Source organism: Urocampus carinirostris, chromosome 18 (assembly GCF_059441175.1).
Source record: "Urocampus carinirostris isolate Australia breed hairy pipefish chromosome 18, RoL_Ucar_1.0, whole genome shotgun sequence".
Taxonomy (NCBI): Eukaryota; Metazoa; Chordata; class Actinopteri; order Syngnathiformes; family Syngnathidae; genus Urocampus; species Urocampus carinirostris.
The window spans coordinates 5,313,657-5,337,927 of record NC_142366.1 but is presented as its reverse complement, the minus strand read 5'-3'; the positions used below and the strand labels follow the sequence as shown (position 1 = coordinate 5,337,927).

Below are 24,271 nucleotides of genomic sequence, written 5' to 3'. Positions count from 1 at the left end.
CATCCCTTTATGACCACAATGTACCCAACTTCTGACGGCTACTTTCAGCAGGATAATGCGCCATGTCATAAAGCTGGAATCATCTCAGACCTGCTTCTTGAACATGACAAGGAGTTCACTGAACTCAAATGGCCTTCACAGTCACCAGATCTGAATCCAATAAGGCATCTTTGGGATGTGGTGAAGCGGAAGATTTGCAGCCGACATATCTGTGCCAACTGTGTGATGCCATCATGACAATATGAACCAAACTCTCTAAAGAAATTCTTCCAGCACCTTGTTGAATCTATGCAAAAAGAATTGAGGCAGTTTTGCAGGCAAAAAGCCGTCCAATTAGTTACTTGCCTAGTGTACCTAAAAAGTGGCCAGTGAGTGTATACATATATATAAAGTTTGTTTTTCACATTCTTTGGGCCCCTCGATTGGGGAAAAATCGGAACACATAACGTTGTCCCCTAGTGCAAATGGAAGCCATTATGTCCTCACCTTCCATTTGTATTTTAGCAGCCAGCAGGAAATAATAGCTCTGGTGCGTAATGAAAAAGGGAATATGGAATTAATCTGCTCCTCCTGGGGCGTTTTTACCATAAAATGAAAGACCGCCTAGGACAAGTTTTTCGATGATTGGACTGGAGAGGAGACAGAAATAAAAATAAAAAGTGGATACGAGGGAAGAAACTGGGACATTATACAATTTTACTTCAAAGCAATACAGTTTAAACTGAATTTGTTTTTCAATTAAAATAATCGACTTTTACAGTAATTACATTTTTATGGTCTGAGTTATTCGTCATTAATTTTTAAAGACTATTTTATGTTTTTTTTCCCCCTTTTTTCATTTTGATATTTTGTATAACATTTTTGGACACATTTATTTATTTTTGTGATATTTTTGACATTGGATTTTTAACATTTTTTGTATACATTTTTAAAACACTCATTTCTTCTATATCTATATTTTTTTTAATTTATCTTTTGATCCATTTATAAAAAAAAATGCCCACTATTTTTATTATTATTATTTGAAATTTTCCATGATTTTTGAACCTTTTTGACTTATTTGTCTGACCTATTTCTTTTATTTTGGACTCATTTCTTTTATATTTTAAACACATTATTAACATTTCCTTTGTTCATACACTTATTTTAATGTTGTAATCTGTACTTTTTTTTCCAACGTGTTTTTTTTCAAATTATTTTTTCAATTTTTTTTAACTGTTTAGTTTTTGACTTAGTTTTTAACAAGATTTTTTTTAGCCTTCTAACTTTTTTCCCACTGTTTATTTTATTTTTGACCAATTCCTTTTATGTTTTAAGTCAAGTCAAGTCGTGTTTATTTGTTTAACCCTTTATCACAAGGAGTTTTGAGGGTTGCACAGACCTCAGATTAAGGCAAACAACTATTTTTACGATTTTAATTTTTTACTTTTGAGTTTTAAATTTTTCTTAAGACTGTTTTATGACTTATTTTTCTGACTCCCTTTATTTTTAAGCGATTTCTTTCATATTTTTACCTTTTTAAATTTCATTTTTACGGTTTTAGTTTTTTACTTTGTTTTTCTTTATTTGTTATTTTATCCTTTGTCTTATTTGTTTTATTTTTTTATCCATTTCCTTTATCAATCTACCATCCATTATCTGCACCGCTTATCCTCAGTAGGGTCGCGGGGGTGCCTGAGCCCATCCCAGCTATCTTCAGGCAGTGGGCAGGGGACACCTTGAACTGGTTACCAGCCAGTCGCAGGGCACACAGAGACAGACAACTCACTCGCTCATTCACACCTAGGGACAATTTGGACCGACCAATTAACCTGACATGCATTGGAATGTGGGAGTAAACCGGAGCGCCCAGAGGAAACCCACGCTAGCACGGGAAGAACATGCAAACTCCACACAGGAGGTTCGATCTCATGACTTCAGAACTGTGCCGCACACGCGCTAACCACTGCATCACTGTGCCGCCCGTTTCCTTTATATTTTAACATATTTTTATAATTTTTTAACCTTCTTATTGGACTAATTTTTTACTTGTTTTTGTTGTTGTTATTAGTGTTATCATTTTTAAACTTCATTGTTTCTTATTTGTTAAGGTAAATAAAAACACTTTAAAGAGAGCAGAAAGTAATTTTCTCAAAAGAAAAAAAAACAATTAACTTGAGATACACAAGATCTATATTTGCTTTGCAGCCGAATCAAAGTGTTTTTCTACAATCTGCGCCAGGTTGCGTTCAAGTGCTCTTGTGAGAATTCCCGACAGCAAAACAGGTTTGCAGTCTTCGGCATCAATCATATATCAGTTATGAGGAGTGGAATGCTCTCCGGATCCCTTCAGTCAAGATGGCAAAATAGTCCAAATGGCTTCTGAAATGATTTGAAGGTGGCGGAGCTAATTAGCGCGGTGATTACACAAACTAGCGGAAGTGCTAATTTGCCAGGATGTTCCGGAACCCATGTCCGCAATTAGGTTTAGCGCACATTTACGTTTGCCGCCAGCGCCGTAATGAGTGCGATCACGTTTAGAGTCCTCGACACGTGTTAAGAAGTTCAACTGAGAGCCAATGGTTAAGCTAATGAATAAATTATGTTAGCATCAAGTGGTAAATAACATCAAATCTACAGTCCCAGTATTGATACGCAGTTTTTCTGTCCACAAGCTAATGTGTGCTACTAGTACTGCATACAATTCATGCTAACAGTCTATTTTAATGCTAAGAATTGAATAATATCCAGTATTTTTAAATTTTACTTTCTGGCTAATTTGCGCTAAAAACACATTTTCTAAATTGTTTTTAATTGTATCAAGTAGAATTAATGACAACAGACTATTTTAATGCATTTTTTTGAACGCTAGTACTTTTCATCAAACAAAAGTTCATGCTAATTAACGCTAAAATAACCAAATAGTTTTAAGTAGTACCAAATACAAACGATGCTAAAAGGCTATTTTAATGCAGAGAATTGAATACTATCTAGTACATAGCTAAATTATTTTAAAACAACTTTTTCTAAATTGCTTTGAATAGTATCAGGTATAATTCATGCTGACGGGCTTTATAAAATTCAGAGTTTTGAATACAATCAGGTGCTTTTGATCAAGTTTTCAAGCTAATTAATGCTAAAACACCTGTTTCCAAAATGGTTTTAATTAGGGGCAGCATGGCAGTGCAGTGGTTAGCACATGTGCCGCACAGTTCTGAGGTCATTGAAATCAAACCTTCCTGTGTGGAGTTTGCATGTTCTCCCCGTGCTTGCGTGGGTTTCCTCCAGGCACTCCAGTTTCATTCCACATTCCAAAAAACATGCATATCAGGTTAATTGGCTCGTCCAAATTGTCCCCAGGTGTGAATGAGAGAGTGAGTTGTGTGTCTCTGTGTGCCCCGCGACTGGCTGGCAACCAGTTCAGGGTGTCCACTGCCCACTGCCCGAGGACAGCTAGGATGGGGTCCAACACCCACGCGACCCTGCAGAGGATAAGCGGTGCAGGTAATGAATGGTGCAGGAAAATAGTATTGCGCACAATTTATGCTAGTAAGTATCAAGTACAGTTTATGCTCACAGGCAATTTTAATGACGAGTATGGAACAATATCTGGTGCTTATGATCAACCAAATTTCCGTGCTCACTTATGGTAAAACACCTCTTTCTAAACGGTTTGGAGTAGTAAGTATTGAGTACGATTTGTGCTAACATGCTGTTTTGAATTCTAGGTATTGAATACTTTCTAATACATTTAATCAACCAAATTTTGTAACTAATTTATGCTAAAAACTTATATTAAATGGTTTACAATTCATGCAGCAGCACGGCGGCGCAGTGGTTAGCGCGTGTGCGGCACAGTTCTGAGGTCGTGGGAACCTCCTGAGTGGGTTCAAATCCAGCTCCCGGCGTTACTGTGCGGAGTTTGTATGTTCTCCCCGTGCTTGCATGGGTTCTCCTCCGGGCACTCCGGTTTCCTCCCACATTCCACAAACATGCATTTCAGGTGAATTGGCCGGTCCAAATTGTCCCTAGGTGTGACTGAGCAACTGAGTTGTCTGTCCCCGTGTGCCCTGCGATTGGCTGGCAACCAGTCCAGGGTGTCCCCTGCCCACTGCCCGATGATTGCTGGGTTGGGCTGTTTTGGTATCTTTTCCTAGGTAGTTTATGTTAAAACATTCTTTCTATTTTTTATGAACAGTAAGTAAAATTTATGTCTGTGCTACTTTCAATTCTGAGCATTGAATACTTATAATCAAATTTCCTCTCTAATGTACACTTTTTCAAAGTGTGCATCCCTTCTCGTGTCCAGAAATGAACCCCCCAAAATAAGTATTGCGTACAATTTATGCTAACATGCTGTTTTTAACTAATATAACTAATATAAGTATTAAATAATATTTAGTACTTTTGGCAAATCTAATTTCCTAACTATTTTATGCAAAAACAGCAAAAGTGGGTCATCGTCTGGCCACTACGGGACATGAAATGTATTTGGGGTGTCACTGTCCTTGCCAAATGTTTTTGAAAGCAAGCATGTTTTGGCCCCAGGGGTTGCGCTAAGCCACAGGCTAGACAGCTAGCCAGCAAGCCTGCTAACAGCGTAGCGACGGCTGCACCTGAGCCTTTCCCCTATAGCACAAACCGGGGTTGGGACCTTTGCCGAGTAGTTCTGACACCGCATGAAACAGCTTGCTTGATTCTACTTCGCGCGCAACCCCAACCACTCTCAAACAAAAGTCAAGGCATGCATTTTCTTTTTTTCTGTTTTTTTAACATGTAGAAAAGAGCTAAATATTTGAAGACTCCTCAAAACCAAAGCCAAAAACAGTCTTTTTTTCACCAGGCGTGCACCGCCTTCAAGATTCCCCAACAGACACTCAAAGGGAGCCACTTGGAAATGAAAGTCGGGCCTTTCCAAACTGTTTAAAATATTGGGCCCTTTTCAACATTTGCGCTAGTTGAGCTCACCACTTATTTTTATGCCCAAAAGAAGATTCTTACCCAAATCAATTCTGTCATATTGTTTTTATCCCAAAAGCACCCTGCAAAAGAAGGCCCCTCTGAATTCCAAAATCTTTTGACTGTGCAATTATAACAGTTGGCGCACCTCTTTTCCCTGTTTCTTCATGTCACGTAAAACGTTTCGCACATTTTTTCAGAAAACGTCAGCATTTTACAAACCTTATGATGGTGCAATAAGATCTCCCCCAAAGTGCTGTTTTAATTTTTCAATCCCAAAAGCACCCCTCAAAAGTAGGCCCATGGGTATTGCAAAACTCCTTGTTCATGCACCTATTAAAGTTGTTGCAGCTTTTCTCATGTGCAAAAAAAGGTCCCCCCAAAACAACCATGTCTCATTGTTCTTATCCCAAACGCACCCCTTAAAAGTAGTCCCTTTTTAATTCCAAAACTTTTTGATCATGCACCTAGTTGGCGCACCTCTTTTCTATCAAGTCATATGAATACACATTTTCTTTTAGACAAGGTCAACAGTTCACTTTCTGAAGCCACTTCTCATGTCCAAAAATATTGTCAAAACAAATCTGTCTTATTGTTTAACGCACCGCTGGATTCCAAAACGTTTTTATTGTGCACCTATTACAGTTGGCGCAACTCTTTCCCCTGTTCTGTCACATAAACAGTTTTCCTCACATTTTTCAACAACGTAAGCATTTTACAGACTTTTTGAAGGGGTGCACCCTTTCTCAGATCAGGGGGTAGTTTGATAATAGTCTGTAGTTTGTGCAACCCTTAGAGCCTTCTTGTGATTAAGGGCTATACAAATAAACATGACTTGACTTGACTCACTATGTCCAATAAAGAACCCCCCTTCTCAAACGCACCCCTCAAAAGTAGGCTCTTCTAAATCCAAAATCTTTTTGATCATGCACCCACCATAGCACACCTTTTGTCAAGTCAAAAAAAAAAATCCAAAATCTTTAGAGAAAGTTAGCATTTCACAAACTTTTTGAAGGGGTGCACCCCTTCTCATGTCCAGTAAAGAACCCCTCAAAACAACTTAATCCTATCATTTGTATCCCAAACAACCCCCCTCAATAGTAGGCCCATCTGGATTCATGCCCCCACTACTACCTGTTCATTCAAGTTACAAATATATCCTTTTTCCACATTCCATTTTTTTTTATTCGAGAAAATCAACATTTCACAAGTTGTGCACCCCCATCGACTAGATGGTGCCCATCTTGTCCCTTTTCCGTAGTTGCAGACAAAAACACGTTTCGCATTTCTCAATTTTTTTAAGTTGCGCACCCCCAATGACACACAGTAATTGACACACAGATCATAAAAACAATTTTTCCACACATCTCTTTAGGCAATCAAAATTAAAGCCTTTGTTAAGTGACGCAACCGCATCCACAGATGTTAGTTGGCGCACCGCCTTTTCCAACCTTAAAAGTTGACATAAACTAATGATCACATACTTAAGTCCGGCATGTGAGTTGGTTAAACAATATTTATGTGTTGATTCGTGCTCCCACTACAGTTGGCACACCATATGCCCCTGTTTTATCAAGTCACAAAAACATCCCCCACCACATATTTCTTAGACAAAGTCAACACGAAAAACTTTTTTAGTGGCGCACCCCCATTGACAGACATTAGTTTTCACACCACTTTAAAAGTAGGCCTGTTGAATTCCAAAAACCTTTTGACCGCGCACTCACTACAGTTGCCACACCTCTTGTCCCGGTTCTTTCAAGTAACTAAAACACATTTCTCACATTTTTGGGTACAAAATCAACATTTCACAAACTTTTGTATTGGCAGATGCCGATTAGCAGACAAAAGTTGGTGCACTTTTCTAAACTTAAAAGTTGACATAAGTCCTTCTGAATTCCAAAAACCTTTTGATCGTGCACCCACTACAGTTACAGCCTCTTATCCCTGTTCTTTCAAGTCACAAAAACATTTTTCTTATGTTTTTAGACAAGTTTTAGCTTAATGCTAACTAATGCATAGTGTAAAATGCTATTAATCTCATAATGAAAATTAGCATAGTTATTACAGGAATCTGAAATCCGAGGTGCTGCTACTAAGCAATTAATTGACGTCTATTAGATTCGAAAATCTAGACTTGAGACCCACTTCTATTCAATAGCTTATGATTGATTCCTACCTCATATTTATCTTTTCCTGTCTTTTTCTGACTTCCTGGCCAGTGGTGATACAAGGGAAAAGGACGATTTGAGATGAGTCAGCGGACCAGCATCTGGACCTGAAGCATATCAACGCCTGCATCGACCAGCCGGCAGAGATAGGAAGCTGCGCCGTTGCTGTTATAGACTTTGTGGACTATGTTACATGCGTAAGGCGTTGTTGCTGTCATGCATTTTCTGGACAAATTTCAACATATTACCTATCGTTTTCTTTTATTGATGTTCACTATGTTTTGTGTACTGTTACCCAATGCTAAATCTATTGCACCCTTGTCATCCTGGAAGGAGGATTACCAGTTGTGAGGCCCCTTCTTAAGGTTTCCTTTTTCTTCATGCTGAGGTTATGAGTTTTTCCTTGCCCGCTTGTCGGTTGAAGATCAGGCGATGGTGTAATTGTAATCCTGTGCAGTCCTTTGAGACATTTTGTGATTAAGTGCTATACAAATAAATGTGACTTGACTTGACTAAGTATATATAACAAAACCAAGTCATTTCTTCTGACCATTAGCTTGAACATAACGTGCAGTGAAAATTAGCATAGATAAAACAGACATTTTTTATTGGATACTTATTATGTATGTAGATTGACAGGAATTAACTGTGGGAACAAAGTTGCGCTAATTTATGCTAGCTTATGTGTGAGCAACAAGTTAGCATAATTTTTTACTTAATATACTCCCTACTAGCATGTCATCAAATGATGAACACAAGTGAAGTTCTTAGGGTTGAGTACGCTAAAAAAACATTCATAATCCAGAGAAGACCTTTAAACGCAACAAATTGTTACTCTTGTTTAGCGTAGCACTGTTGAATTTCTACGGTGCCAACCAAGCAATTTGGGTTTCGAGGCCGCCAACAGGACCGGGACCGCAACGGAAAGGTATCGTGACTGTTCTAAGAGCTAGTGAAAACTATCATATAGTTATAGAAATGTTTCCATTATATACTTATTATGTATGTAGATTGCCAATTCCTCTTAGCTCCTTGCAAGTACAGTATTTATTACGCGTGAGCATTATGCTAGCATAATTTTTACTTAGTATACTCTCCCTGTAAGCACATCATCAAATAATGAACTAAAACAGTGTTCTTGGCTTGCATATGCTACTTAATCCAGAAGAGACGTTTAAGCACAACAAATCGTAAGACGTTGTTTAGCGTAGCACCGTTAAACTTTTACGGGGCTGATACGGGTTCCAGGCCGACGACATCACCAGGCCCGCAACTGAAAGGTATTGTGTGCGGTCGATAGGTGAGGCCGCCAACTAATTTGCAGCACTTTTTTAACGAGGATCCTCGACATGCTGTGATGAACGGCGCGATTAGAACGCCGCAATGAATAAATTAAAGACGCCCTCGTCGCAGGGCTGTCAGCGGGGGGCGATCGATAATGCGCCTGGACTCCATGAACTCAAACGTGGATACACAGGACGAAAGTATTGGAACACAGATTATTCTGTTCACAAGCTAATTCCAGAGTTCATAGGACATTATAAGCTAATTTTCCAACTTTTCCAGTACCATTCAAAGAAGAAATCCGGTGTGAATCATGTATTTGGAAGAACCATTTACATATGAGTTTTAATCTTGCGTGTGCATTTATCAAGACATATGATTATTAGATACTGAGTAAATTGCTAATGAATTTTGAGACAAATCTCTTCCCATATAAGTATTTGGTATATTTCTTTAGTGCAACGGTTCCCAAAAGGCCCTGGGTGTCACGGTTGCTGTGGCACCCAATTGGCCCCGCCCGTATGGCGCCAGCTGCAGCTTGTTGACAGATTGGCTTCCCCACTATTTAAACCTTGTCCTGTCAATTCCCTGTTGTCAATCCGTCTGCAAATCTGTTTTTAAACGGCAAGCCCTTTTTCGAGCCTGACTGACGCCTGTCCCGTTTTTTGCTCCTGTTTTGAGGACTGGGAGAATGCATTATGGTCATATAAAATCAAAATAGAATCTTTTGGTAGAAAAACAGGTTCTTTATGTTTGGAGGTATAGAATAAATGCTTTATATTATCTTTATTTATTTCAGAATCTGATTCGGTGGTCATTTCAACATAGCCTCATATCGTGTCTAGCCTATATCCTAAAAGAAGCAATACTCTAAACAATTTGATATTCGCTTTATATGATCGATTTTTCAGTTCATTGATATAGATACTAATTGATCACTCCAGAAGGCAAATAGTAGTGACAGTTGGCCGCATGGCACCCATACAAACCTTGTTATGTATGCTACAAGATATTTTTTTGAAAGTATTGAGTAGAATTAATGCAAGGAGAAATTAGTAAAAACTAGAGACTATTTTATGTTTGACGACAACTGACAAAAAAAATAAAAAATAAAAATAAAAGCTTGGAAAAGTGGAAAGAAAAAAAAAACTAAAATTTGGTAATTTTGTCAGGAAAAGTAAACACCCCTGAACGCTCCAAATACAGTAGACCCCCAGGTTACAGCGACCCGTTTTACAACGTTTTCGCCTTATAGTGTGGAACAAGATGTTTGTCGACCCCCTCTTATAGTATTATCCCCATTTTACAACATCATCAAATAAATATTCTGCGTGCAGAAAAACTTCAGATATGCCTTCCTGCTATTGGTTGACATCAGATAAGATACTCGTCTGCTATTGGCTTGTCATTGAATCATAAAAATGCTGTTAAGCAATGCCTTCTTCTCTCTTCATTGAGTTTGGAAAATCAGTGATACTATACTGATTTTTGTACTGCATTTATTAACTCCAAATCCTGCAGTGATGCTAAAGGAAGAAGCAAAACCTTGATAACAAAAAATACAAAAGAGGAAAGCAAATGGCTACCTTTGACAAGGAACAAATCCACACAATCAGGACTATTATTGATAAAAGAGAGGCATTCAAAGACAAAAATTCTTCCCGCAAGTGGACGTTTTGAAATCTGTTATATTTCTATCTGCCCTCTCCTCCAGCGCTCTGTGTCCACCTGCTATTCCAATTGGCCAGCACAAATCATGTAACACCAAAGGTAAATAAAATGTATTTTTCCTTTCCTTGTTTACAGTTGGTGCATTTCTTCTCCCAGTTCTTTGAAGTCACAAACACATTTTTCTCACATTTTCTTTTAGACAAAATTCATATTTCACAAACTTTTTGTAGTTGTGCACCCCCCATCAGCAATCAGTAGTCGGCACACCGCCTTTTCTAAACTCAAAAGTTAACTTAGGTCAATCTTAATTCTCCAAATGTTTTATCGTGCAATGATGCTAAAGGAAAAAGCAAAAACCTGCTAACCAGAATAAGAAATAAGGCAAAGGAATGGATACCCTCTCTAAAGAACAAATCTGTAACTAATTGACAATCGGGACAATTATTAAAAATAGAGGCGATTAATACCTAAAAAAACCTTTGAAGGGCATGACAATCCTCACAAGTGGACATTCTAGAATCAGTTTACATTTGTATCTTCTCTCTCCTCCATCCCTCTGCATCAACCCTCTACTCCACTTGATCAGCTCAAGTCACACCAAAGTTTTTTTGTCCTTGACTTGTTTATTAATGCGTATTATTATTGAATTATTTTACACATAAGTGATACAGTGCTGCTTCTGCTTACGAATGTCTCTACATATGAAAGTTTTCAGGTTACAAAGTACAAAGTTGGCTCTAGTTATAAAGGTGTTTCAGGATAGGAAGTAAAAAATACAGTAAGTGCTGCTTTTAGTCGCTCTCAGTTTCCCAAACATAAACAAACTGGCTATCGCTTTAAATCTGCCTGGACACTCGATGCACATTCATGTATCTCAGCATGCGCTGCGTGTCACCGTCACAGTTCAGAGTTCAGAGACGACGAGAAGGGGGAGGCTCCGGCAAGACAGCGGGTAGGAGGACGCAGGCATTATTCAGCCTAAATTAAAGACATTTTGGCCAAATTCCATGAAGTCTCGGATCTCATTTTAACTCTTGCGGGGTTTGGAACAGATTAGCGCATTTACATACAACATGAGTCTCTATTAAAAAACTTTTCAGGTTAAAGTAGAGGTACCACTGTACTTAATATATATTATGTTTATCGTGGAGCTCTACTGTATAGTAATCCGCCATTTTTTGTAATACATTGTTGATCCTGTCTACACATAAACACCAGAAAAAGGCTGATCTGGCGCAACAAACAGCCTTCTCTAGATGTTTTATTCATAAACGCAAATAAAAGAGAAATATCTACGCTATATCTTATTACTTGGCACCGGGCGCGGCCAGATAACAAGGAAGACGCAGTCAAGTGCGTGTAAAGGACGCTATTGAGACGCTTAGCTGGAGACTCTTAGCTGGAGATGCGCTTGAAATTGACGCAATGTTTGGCTAATCGGCCCTCGTTTTTTGGGACGATACAAAACGATTTCGAACTAAAGCGCTTGAGTTTCACGTTTCAATATCACGTCTGGCCACAATACTGTTGGGCAGCACTGAGCTCATTTGAAGAAGAGGTTTCATAATAAAGATAGAGAATAAGAGGTGGGTAGTGTCATATTTTGCAGATTAGCCTTTAGTTAGCAGGCTTTTGCTAACTAAAATAAACACTTGAGGGAGTTGACAGCAAGAAAAAATCCAAATAACATTGTTGTTTTTTTACTTAAAAACCCGCAGAGATGGCTAATTTTAGGAGAGTTTTGGACCATCTGGCGTTCCGACATAAGCGGCAAAATTTAACAAAATTATCTGCAACATTTTGCATTTTACAGGATAGGAAGTCAAAAATACAGTAAGTGCTGCTTTTAGTCGCTCTCAGAGTTTTCCAAACATAAACAAACTGGCTATCGCTTTCAAATATATATATATATATATATATATATATATATATATATATATATATATATATATATATATATATATATATATATATATATATATATATATATATATATATATATATATATATTTCTTTTTTCTTTTTTAATTTTAATAATCCTTAATTATACATTTTTCACAACAAATACAATACTTGTGAATTTTTTAAAAATTGGTAGTTAGGGCAGCATTGCGGATGGGTAGTTATTGAGCACAGCCTCATGGTGCGGAGGTCCAGGGTTCGAGTCCAGCTACCCTGTGTTGATTTTGCATGTTCGCCCCGTGCCTGCGTGGGTTTGTTCCTGGCACTCCGGTTTCCTCCCACATTCCAAAAACATTGTTCCTGTCTACACATAAACACCAGAAAAAGGCTAAACTGGCGCAACAACCTGCCTTCTTTAGATGTTTTATTCACAAACACATATAAAAGAAAAATATTTATGCTATACCTTATTCTTATTCCTTGACACCGACATTCTAAAAACATGCATGTCAGGTTAATTGGCCGGTCCAAATAGTCACTAGCTGCAAATGAGCGAGTGAGTTGTTTGTTCCTTTGTGCCATGTGACTGGCTGGCAACCAGTTCAGGGTGTCCCCTGCCCACTGCCCAAAGATAGCTGGGATGGGCTCCAGCACCCCCGCGACCCCACTGAAGATAAGCGGCAGCAGAAAATGGATGGATAGATGGGTTGAATATTCAAAACCACACAAAACAATTATGTTGGTCAGCTCAAATTAATATTGATTCATATTAAATGTTTGATCAAATCTTCAAAATGAAGACCCAACTTGATGTTTATTTATATTAGATATTTATAGAAATTCTCAAAATGACACAACAAATATTTTGATTGGCTCACATTAATATTTATTACTATTGTTTAAATTCACTAAAAGACACAAAATAAACATATTGGTGGGCCCAATCTACTACTTATTAATATTAAATATTTGGTTAAACCCACTGTTAGACACAAAATAAGTTTTTTGGGCTTCAAAGGCTATCCATTAATATTAATATTTGTATAAATCCACCAAAAGGCACAAAATATATTTTGGTTGGCTAAATTTATATTTATTAAGCTTAAACATTTACTTAAATCCACTAAAAAGCCTTTTTTCTCTCCTACAGGCATAATGTTGTTTTTTTGTCTGTAGGTTTCTCTGCTGTACCTACTGATGGTTCAGTTACTGTGGAGCCGCCAATCATCCCGATCAAGTCAGCTGATCAAAAACAAACAAAATTCGCCACACAAAATAAAAGCCACGTTTGCCTCGCCTTCCTATTTTTGATCATCTGTGATCATCGAACCTCCCAAAAAAGAAAAAAGAGATGAAAGCACAAACCCTAAGAAAAGTCGTGCAAAAAGGACTGTCGAGATGTCCACTTGCCCATCAAAAGGACCACAAACAAATTACATCCAAATAAAAACAGTAAAAAGGTAAAAAAAAAAAAAAAAGAAGAGGGGGGGGGGGGGGGGGGAATGCCCCCCCTTTCGAAAAAAAGAAGAAAAAAGCCCAAGACATTAAAGATATCTGCAGGCTGTGACGCCTGGAAGGAATTCTGGAAACTTGACAAATGAAAAAAAAGACAAACAGCACCTCGCTTCAATCACCCCCCCCCAATTGTGTGGGGGCAAGAAAGAAGAATTAAGGTACTCACCGAGCGTCGGGAGTAGGGTTTCGAAAGCGGTGTCGAACCAGCGAGTGTTCGGTTGGGCTCAGCGCTGGTGTGTTTTCCGCGGTCATGTGACCCGCCAGCTCTTGGGGGGAAAGGTGGGGGGATCGTCCTTATCGCGCCATATTTGCGCTCGTATCCTCTTACTTGCTTTGGTCGCCGGATGCGCTTTTCTCACTCTCTTGTGTGGTAGGGGGGGTCTTGAGGGGGTCTTTGAAGGGGCCGATTGGACAGGAAAAGAGAAAGGGGAGGGGCCATTGCGTTTTGAGGGTAGGGGGGTGGGCAAAAAAAGAGATACCGGCATGCGGATGTTGGCGCACCATTGAAAGGGGTTGGGGGGGTTGTCCTGGTCCTGATGCTGAGATGACTCAATGAAGGCGGCAGGAAGACGATGAAGCTTTCCTCTTCTCCTGGAAAGATCAAGGAGGGAAATGTAAAATGAATAAAAAGGTGTATGTGTGTGTGGGGGTGGTGGTGGTTAGGATTGGTGGGGTGGGGTCTTCTTGTCATTACGAACGAAAAACATTAAGGTTATTCTTTATATTTCTAGGACAAAACAAAAATAAAGAAAAGTATAAAATGGAGTGAAATACCTTGTATTTCTAGAAAAAAACGTGGCAGTGATGATTTATTTTAATGAATTATTTATTTTTTTCTTTTATGAAGTAGCTCCCAAAAACTTTGGATTATAACAGATGGATTTGTTTTAATTTCTAAAGAAAATGAAATCTAAAAAAATTGCTTTCTAACTGGGGGATAACAAAAATGGGGGGAGGGGGGAGTTTAATTTCTAAAAACATAAATACATTGATATTTATTAAAGTAATGGGGTGAATGGTTTTCATCAGTTCCATTTTTTTTCAACAATGATAACATTACCGCACAAATAATTTAGGATCAGAATAGTTTAATTTCCAGATAAAAAAACAAATAAATACATTTTTGTGTAGGGTAAGGTTTTAGCTTTAGAACAGAAGAAATCAAAATCTAAAAATGTTACATTTTATTTTTTATTTTTAAACTAAACTGATTAAATAAAAAACAGCACCAGCTCCATGCTGTTTCTATGCCTTTTCCTTTTTAATTTGTATTTTGTTGCTCCTAGCCCAAAAAATTGAATACTAATGAATTCCTGCCACATTTTCTGCATCCAAACAAGTCACAAAAATAAATGGGAATGAAGGCAAAGTGATTGTTTAAGCAAACTCCGCTTGAGCGTATAGCATCTAATTAAGCAAGGCCTCATTTATTAGCAATCATGGCACACGAGCCGCTTTAAGGAGCGCTACAACATCAGCCCGAAAAAAAAGACAAAATCAACAAACGCAAAAAAACGTTTTTTCCGCCAATAATCACCGACTGGCTTGATTACAAAAACGTTTCTTGATGATGAGACATTGCTAATTAGCGTAACCAGGAAAGATAATTTTTTGAGTTTGTGCACTAATTAGCATGACTGCCAGCATAAAAAAACTGAAAGAATGAATGCGAAAAGAAGGAAAAATATCGACTCTGAAATTAAATGCTTTTTAAAGGAAAACAACAAAATACAAATAAAAAAAATAAAGTTTAAACCAACAAAATGCATCATTTAAGTTATATGTAGAAGCATTTTGTTGTAATGGGCAGCAGTGGCTCAGAGCGCTCGTCTTGGGATCAAGAGATCGCAGTTCGAATCCCGGCTCTTCCGTGTTACATGTCGAAGTGTCCTTGGGTAAGACACTGAACCCCTAATACCTCCAATAAGCAGGTTAGCGCCTTACATGGCTGCACGGCCGCTATTGGGAAATGTGAAGCACACTGTAAAGCGCTTTGGGAAGTCTTGACTTGAAAAGCGCTATATTAATGCAGATCATTTCATTTCATAATGTTATGCATTTCTGATTTAAATTACTGTATTCATGGTTTATAAGGCACACCAGATTATTGGGGGGACTTTCTAATTCCTGTCAAATTTTGTTTGCTCGGTGCAACTTATGGAATCAGAATAACCTTTATTATAATTGTGTTGCTACAAAGATATTAGGGTTGCAATCCAGTTGGCAAAGTATGCACTGTAAAAATTATTGCACTTAAACCGACATATTGTATTTAGAACCTTGTATTACATTTAAACACGGTAACTTATTTATTTAACAAAAACAAATTGGCATAAAGACAAAACAATTATGATAAGTTGTCATTTAAAATATTCAAATTGGTTAAAAAATGACAACAACAAGAATTGGCTAGCATGTACCTCACTTCCGAAAGTCTATTAGTTGCGTTGCTAAGCTCCTCAGCCACCAACAATGATTTAATGTTGTTATTTTCTTTCTACCTCATTCATGAAGAATTAATTAGACGCGTTGGCAGAGGACGGCAGCGCAGTCCGCCAAAAACATCTGACCTTGACGGAATTGGCGCGACTCAAATATGAACGGCGTTAGAAATAGAAACCAGAAAAATGCAAAATAGACACAAGCTGCACACTTCATTAGTCCAACTGCAACAGGCGACAGAGAAAACCAAAAATCGGCTTTTACAATGTTTATGTTAATGCGACTTTTTTTGTAATGCGCTAACGAGCTCTGACTTCACGAATCGTTCAATCGGATTGCGCTAATGTCATTTTAAATTGGGGATCGGGCATGCTAAAGGGAAATTTGACATGAGCAGTCATTACTCCAAGACCCTAACCTCAAAAGGTATGACACCCTGAACTGGGTGTAAGGCAGTCGCAAGCACGGGGTGAACATGCAAACTTCTCACAGAAATGCTGGATTTGATCCCATGAACTAACCAACCAACAGATCGACCATATATATATATATATATATATATATATATATATATATATATATATATATATATATATATATATATATATATATATATATATATATATATATATATGTATTCTTTTACAATTCTTAATTTTAATGATCGCATGAAAAATATCAAGTGAAAATATTTAGGAATATTGTGAAAATCCCCCAAAGATATAAACTATCTATAAGGCCGGCACGGCATCTGAGTAGTTATGATTTCCAATCCAGCTACCAGCCTTCCCGTGCAGAGTTTTCAGGTTCCTCTATGCCTGTGTGGTTTCCCTCTGGGCACACCGGTTTCCTCCCACATTCCATAAACATTCAATTAATTGGTTACTCCAAAATTGTGACTATGTAAAAGTGTGCGTATGAATGGTTGTCTGTCTCTGTGTGCCCTGCGACTGGCTGGCAACCAGTTCAGGATGTCCCCTCCCCACTGCCCAAAGATGCCTGGAATGGGCCCCAGCACCCCCGCGACCCTGGTGAGGGTGGGCGGTGCAAATAATGGATGGAACTATCTATCATTTAATAAAGCTTTCACAACATAGTCATAAACAACTTAATGTTGAGTCATGTTTATTTGTAAAGCCCTTCATAGGTCCCATATGGTCTGTGGCGTTCCACAGGGTTCAGTCCTTGGTCTTTTTATCTGTATTTATATGCTTCCTCTAGATCATATTATCCACACGTATACTATTTGTTTGCATTGCGATACAGATGGCACTAAACTGTATCCACCAAAGGAGGAAACTGCTCCGTTAAATTGAAAACATTTGTAGGCCCGCCTTACTGAAATAAAAAGATAAATGTTGCCTTAACTGAAATAAAATTAAATAGTCACTATATTCTAATATTTTTCTATTTATTTCTGTTAATATAGTGTATTTTAGGTCATCTCATCTCATTAGCCGTACCGCTTATCCTCATTAGGGTCGCGGGGGGGCTGGAGCCCATCCCAGCCATCTCCGGGCAGTGGGCAGGGGACACCCTGAACTGGTTGCCAGCCAATCGCAGGGCACACAGGGACAGACAACTCATTCGCTCATTCACACCTAGGGACAATTTGGACCGGCCAATTCACCTGAAATGCATGTTTTTGGAACGTGGGAGGAAACCGGAGTGCCCGGAGGAAACCCACGCAAGCACGGGGAGAACATACAAACTCCGCACAGGAAGTCTGGAGCTGGATTTGAACCCACGACAGGTTCCCATGACATGAACTGTGCCGCACAAGCGCTAACCACTGCGCTGCCGTGCTGCCCCGTATTTTAGGTCATATTTTACTTAATTAATTTAATTTCTTTACATTACCTAATTCAACAGTTAGCTGATGACTGTGACTGCACTGTATCATATTGGCCCGTGTTCCTATTTGTTTGTTATCTTACTTCTGCCTGCCAGAAAACATTTTTTGAAAAAAAAAAAGAAAACAATGAAAAAAAAAGAAAATGTCTTCTTTAGAGTCATACTTCTTCCAAGGACAAAGACGAAATGATTAGCATGATAGAGGCGAGCCAACGTGAGGATGCGGAATGAATTCACGTGCTGTCCCTTTATTAGTTTGCCATTAAGGACATCTCACAATCAATCATTATCTCGACGTGATTCGTTTTTTTTTGCCGTCCATGAAGGTCGCTGCAGGGATGAGATGCTGACAAGAAGGCATTGATGAGAACAAATAAAACAGAAAAAAGGAAGAATTGTCACGAGACGTGGTGGCGTGGAAGGTGACCGGACCAGAACGGAGGCAGGAGGCATGAAGGGAGAACTCAAATGCGTTGACGATCCATAGGTTTTATTTAATAAAATAAAAGTCGCCCAATACTCCGGGGCAAAACAGAACAATACAGAGTTCCTCCGGCACGAACTCAACAGGACAAGGCATAACAGACTAAAACAGGACAAGGCATAACAGAACGGGATTGTGAATAATGAGTAGTAATGAACCCGCAACCGCAGAGCCCACCATGCAGCCTTAAATACAGACCCACCATTAGTGGAACTGCTTTCAGCTGTTGCCCAGGGGGCGGGGCAGACTGGTCACCAAGGCGACCGTGACAGAGCCCCCCTCTTAAGGGACAGCTCCCGAGGTCCCAAAAAAGAAAAAAATTACAACCTCACGCCCCGGAATGGTTCGACGCTCACGATTGGGGCAACCCCGCTCCCTCCTCCGAACACGCAGGAACGGGGAGAGGCAGGCGCCATCTGCGTCGGGCGGATCGGAATCGGCGCTCGGCAGGGGGGGGTCCGGCGGGCAAGCTGGACAGGGGATAACAGACAGGCAGAACCGACGAGAACAGGACAGGCAAAATCAGAGCAGAATCAGAACAGGTAAACAGGACAGGCCTCTACAGAAGAGTCGCACTCAGGTCAGGCCTCTACAGAAGAGTCGCACTCAGGTCAGGCCGATGCAGAAGAGTCGCACTCAGGTCAGGCCGATGCAGAAGAGTCGCACTCAGGTCAGGCCGATGCAGAAGAGTCGCACTCAGGTCAGGCCGATGCAGAAGAGTCGCACTCAGGTCAGGCCGATGCAGAAGAGTCGCACTCAGGTCAGGCCGATGCAGAAGAGTCGCACTCAGGTCAGGCCGATGCAGAAGAGTCGCACTCAGGTCAGGCCGATGCAGAAGAGTCGCACTCAGGGGGTTATCAGATTCAGAAGAGTCAGACTCAGGGGGGAACAGATTCAGAACAGACAAGACAGGACAGGACAGGAAAGACTGAACAAAATCAGTACAGGGAGACTCAAGGCAGGCATGGGAGTCGAACAGGCAGGCATGGGAGTCGAACAGGCAGGCATGGGAGTCGAACAGGCAGGCTTGGGAGTCGAACAGGCAGGCTTGGGAGTCGAACAGGCAGGCTTGGGAGTCGAACAGGCAGGCTTGGGAGTCGAACAGGCAGGCTTGGGAGTCGAACAGGCAGGCTTGGGATTCGAACAGGCAGGCTTGGGAGTCGAACAGGCAGGCTTGGGAGTCGAACAGGCAGGCTTGGGAGTCGAACAGGCAGGCTTGGGAGTCGAACAGGCAGGCTTGGGAGTCGGAGTCGGCCCGACGGGCAGCGGAGTCGGCCCGACGGGCAGCGGAGTCGGCCCGACGGGCAGCGGAGTCGGAGTCGGACTTGCACGCAGGGGAGAGGGAATAGCAGGCAATCGGCACGGGAGTCGGGCAGGCAGGCGTCAATTCTTCCTGGGACCCCATTCGAGGCACAGCAAGGGCCACGACGGGCGGGGCCGTGGTTCGAACGGGCAGGGAAGGCCAACTCAGTAGGCGCCTGCCAAACTGCGCACTCCAGCTCTCCCCAATGTCGCGCTGGGATCGTTCGCTGAGTTCTATTTGTTGGCGGGTTCATTCTGTCACGAGACGTGGTGGCGTGGAAGGTGACCGGACCAGAACGGAGGCAGGAGGCATGAAGGGAGAACTCAAATGCGTTGACGATCCATAGGTTTTATTTAATAAAATAAAAGTCGCCCAATACTCCGGGGCAAAACAGAACAATACAGAGTTCCTCCGGCACGAACTCAACAGGACAAGGCATAACAGACTAAAACAGGACAAGGCATAACAGAACGGGATTGTGAATAATGAGTAGTAATGAACCCGCAACCGCAGAGCCCACCATGCAGCCTTAAATACAGACCCACCATTAGTGGAACTGCTTTCAGCTGTTGCCCAGGGGGCGGGGCAGACTGGTCACCAAGGCGACCGTGACAAGAATTTGGTCATTTGAGGATGTCACTTGTAGGACAAAAAAGTAAAAAAAAAATATATTTTTGTCAGGTTTTGTAGTATTACTGTAGTTTTTTTCAATTTTTGTAGTATGTCTGCAGTAGTATTTTTGCAGTATTTTCATTGTAGAATTTGTTTTGTACATCTGTGTTATTTTTGTTGGAAATGTAAATGATCTGCATTTATCTAAGGCTTTTCAAATAATGAAGACCTCTCAAAGCACTATACAATGTGCTTCACACTTTTGCCTTTTTTACACGCTAACTAGCCGATAGCAGTGACACTTCAACATATAACACGGACAAGCCGGGGAATCGAACTGTACGATTGAACGGGGAAACAATCACTGTACCCTCCTGAGCTACTGCCGCTAATGAATGTCAGAGCCAATTGTTCAGCTACATTACTAATTAATACAAAAATAAAATAATCATATTCAACTCCTGTCTTTTCGAGCACCATATCAGTTTTTAGATCAGTATATTTGTTAATTTAATTACATTTACAAGCAGGGCACAGCGTAGCAGCAAGATGCCAGACAAAGATGGCAGCGACCTATTTTTAAATTAACATCGGTAAGGTAGTTTATCCATTTTCGCCTCGAATACAAATCAATGTTTGTTTTTATACTGAATGAAAGTTTTTTTGTATCATTAAGAAGCACTAAATAATACACACTGTCCCTTTGTTATGTCACAATCGCCACAAAAATTGCTTTTAAACAAAAATGAAAGCCACACGTGATGCAATGCGTATTTTATGATGAGAGCCTCAAAATTTCGAAAGAATCTAGTTTTTCCTTAGTGATTTAGGCTCTGGTATCGGTATTGTCACACACAACTGCCCGTCAATGCTGAAGCCAGGTGAAAAACAATGGCGACCAGACAATGAAGGTGGTGTATCTGAGTCGGAACAAGAAGTTTCTGCTGCTTTTGGTAACATGGGAAAACAATCCTATCTGTTTCATGTGGAAAAGAAACCCCCTAACCTAGAGAGCGTTGGGCGCTAAAAGGCTATACCTGCCCAAGACAGGAAGACAGAAAGTGGTGCCCCTACTACCCACGTGGTTAAGGGATCCATGAACGTGAACTTTTAAACAAGCTACCTATTAGCTTCTAAAAGGGTTTAAAGTAGGGGTCTCTAACCTTTTTGAACCTGAGAGTTACTTTTTCCTTACTGATGAGCATGAAGGGAGTTTGAAATGCAATTCTAAAATAGCAACTTGTGTTATCGTTATGTTGTCATAATATTATTGTAATGTTCATACCACGTCATAATTATTAGAAGCACATTCAACCACCAAACATTGTTTTTAAAGACCGATCGTGTCTTTGATGTCTTATGCCAGTTACAAACCAAATTTCTATCACGGTTGCACATTGCCCTCACTTGGGCCCGCCCATTTGGCGCCAGTTGCTGCTCGTTGCCTGATTGGCTTCCCTCCTATTTAAACTCAGTGCTATCATTCACTCCTTGTCAGTCCGTCAACGAACCTCTGCACTTGCAAGACTTGTATTTTGACTCTGTCTGGTATCCTGCTCGTGTAGCCTGTATCCGGCATCAATCCCACCTGTCTCATCTTGTTCAGTATCTTGCTCCAGTATCTGGTATCGATCCCGTCTGTCTCGTCCTGTCCGGTATCTTGCTCCAGTCTCTAGTATCTGGTATTGATCCCGTCTGTCTCGTCCTGTCCGGTATTTGGCTCCAGTCTCCAGTATAGATCTCGTCTGTCTCATCCTGTCCGGTATCTTGCTCCAGTCTCCAGTATCAATTCCGCCGGTCTTGTCCTCTCCGGTATCTTGCTCCAGTATTTGGTATCGATCCCGTCTGTCTTGTCCTGTCCGGTATCTTCCTCCAGTCGCCAGTATCCGATATCGATCCCGCTGTCTCGTCCTGTCTGGTATCTAGCTCCAGTCTCCAGTGTCCGGTATCGATTTTGTCTGTCCTGCCCTGTCCGGCATCTTGCTCGTGTATCCAGAATCCGGGCGGCAGTAGTTCAGGAGGTAAAGCGATCGTTTTAGGTTTAAGGGATCCCAGTTCGAATCCCGGCTTGTCCGTGTTACATGTCGAAGTGTCCTTGGGTAAGACATTGAACCCCCAATTACCCCCAATAAGCAGGTTAGCGCCTTACATGGCTGCACAGATCACGGCCGCTATTGGGAAATGTGAAGCACAATGTAAAGCGCTTTGGGAAGTCATTGACTTGAAAAGCGCTATATAAATGCAGATCATTTCATTTCCGGTATCGATCCCGTCTGTCCCCTCCTGTCTGGTATCTTGCTCGTGTATCTAGTATCAGGTATCGATCTCGTCTGTTCCGTCCTGTCCGGTATCTGCACGTGTATCTGGTATCGATCCCGTCTGTCCTGTCCGGTTTCGATCTTGTCTGCCTCTGGCTTCTGTTGTCCCACGCCTGACTTCTCTGTCTCACTTCTTCCACCCAGCGATCGTCCAATCACTGGCGTTTGTGTTCCCATGCATGACTGCCTTGATCCCGTAAAATAAAGCTGGATCGGGTTCTGACAATTTACTTGAAAATCGCCATGATCCGTCACTGGTGAGCTATTTCCAGAACGAGTCTGTAGGCTACTCTGATGCTCTTCGGTGGCTACCACATTGGAGACCCCTCCCTTGAAAGGATGGTAACAAAGTGATGACAAATTTACTGATTGGTAAATGAATATGTTGATATCAGTCTTAAAAAAACTAAATAGTTGATAGTAAGTTGATATTGTAATTAATGTATAAGGACATAAAATCTATTTAAAGTAAATATTCATTAACAAAGAAAATAATCCTCTTGAGTAAGTATTCTTGTTCAGTTAGCAGATCCCTTTAGTTATTTTTAAGAAACTGAGTATGATGGGAAAAAATAAAGACGCCAATCATACCTTTTATGCAGCTAGTGCTGAGGTCAGGAACCTATGGCTCACGAGCCACATATGGCTCTTTTCCTGAGTTCATATGGCTCGGAGATAAAACAGAATTCAAACACAAAACTAAGATATTGCAATATTTCACACTGAATGTCACATGTACAAGGTTGAAACTGCACTATTTTTAAGGGGGCTTTAGTCCAGTAAATGCAGGGTTTATTCTCAATTACAGTTTACAGTCAAGGTGTCACACAGACCCGGTAACGGCCTTAGGTCCTTTATATGGAAGCTCTTTAAGCAATCTACCGTATTTTCCGCTCTATAAGGCGCACCTAAAAGTCTTAATTTTTTTCAAAAGCTGACCATGCGCCTTATAATACAGTGCGCCTTATTTATGGATCAATATTAAATCGCAAAGTCTTCCAACTAACTTGCAGCCGCCGACTAGATTTTCCCCCGAACGCCAAGTAGTCCGCGGTGTATGCTGGGATTTATTTACCGGCGTTTCATTGGCTAACCAATGTGTCAATCATCATTTGAATCGATCACTATTGGCTAAAGTTATTCGGAGGTCAAGGGGCGGATCTTTTTTATCATTTACAGGCTGGCATAGGCTTGAGCTGTAAAACAAAGTCTGCAATTGGCCGAAAAAGATGTGTCAATCATCAGTTGAATCGATCACTATTGGCTAAAGTTATTCGGAGGTCAAGGGGCGGATCCTTTTTATAATTTACAGGCTGGCATTGGCTGAAGCGGCAAAACAAAGCCTGCAATTGGCCGAAAAAGACGAAAGCATATAGCACATGGTTGACGGCATACAGAAAGCATTTTTTTACTATTCTGTATTTGTAAATATTTTATTCTCCTGGATTTACTAAACTCACGGATATAAGAGGACCATGGCTGCACATTATTATTGAACACAACGACTTTGGTGAGCTACTTCGGCTATATATTTTCCCTGTATCTTGTTTCAGACTGAACTCGATGTTTCTGTGATAAGCGGTGCAGATAATGGATGGATTTGAGTGTCTATTTTTAAAATAAACTCAATTCCAAGTGTTTATTGTCATATGCACAGTAAAGTTGCGAGCAAAAATAGAAACTAAGGAATGGTTGGCATTTCTTGCATCCCAAGACTTTAACCTTCCAAATGATGGAACGATGCATTTGAGTGACATTGTACGGACACCGCATCTGC

The 24,271-nt window shown here is 40.4% G+C and overlaps 1 protein-coding gene across 2 annotated transcripts in view; it reads right to left on the bottom strand.

Moving 5' to 3' along the window:
* Positions 1–13,856, bottom strand: part of LOC148348176 (RNA-binding Raly-like protein) — a 91,963-nt gene extending 78,107 nt beyond the window's left edge. Inside the window, exon 1 of one of the 2 annotated variants that reach the window (XM_088322185.1) lies at positions 13,648–13,856. The gene's annotated coding sequence lies outside the window, so the exon portion shown is untranslated. Of the gene's footprint in view, positions 1–13,331; positions 13,439–13,647 lie in introns of those variants that run through there. The other variant, XM_088322186.1, reaches the window with a different exon arrangement.
* Between the last annotated feature and the right edge of the window lie 10,415 nt (positions 13,857–24,271).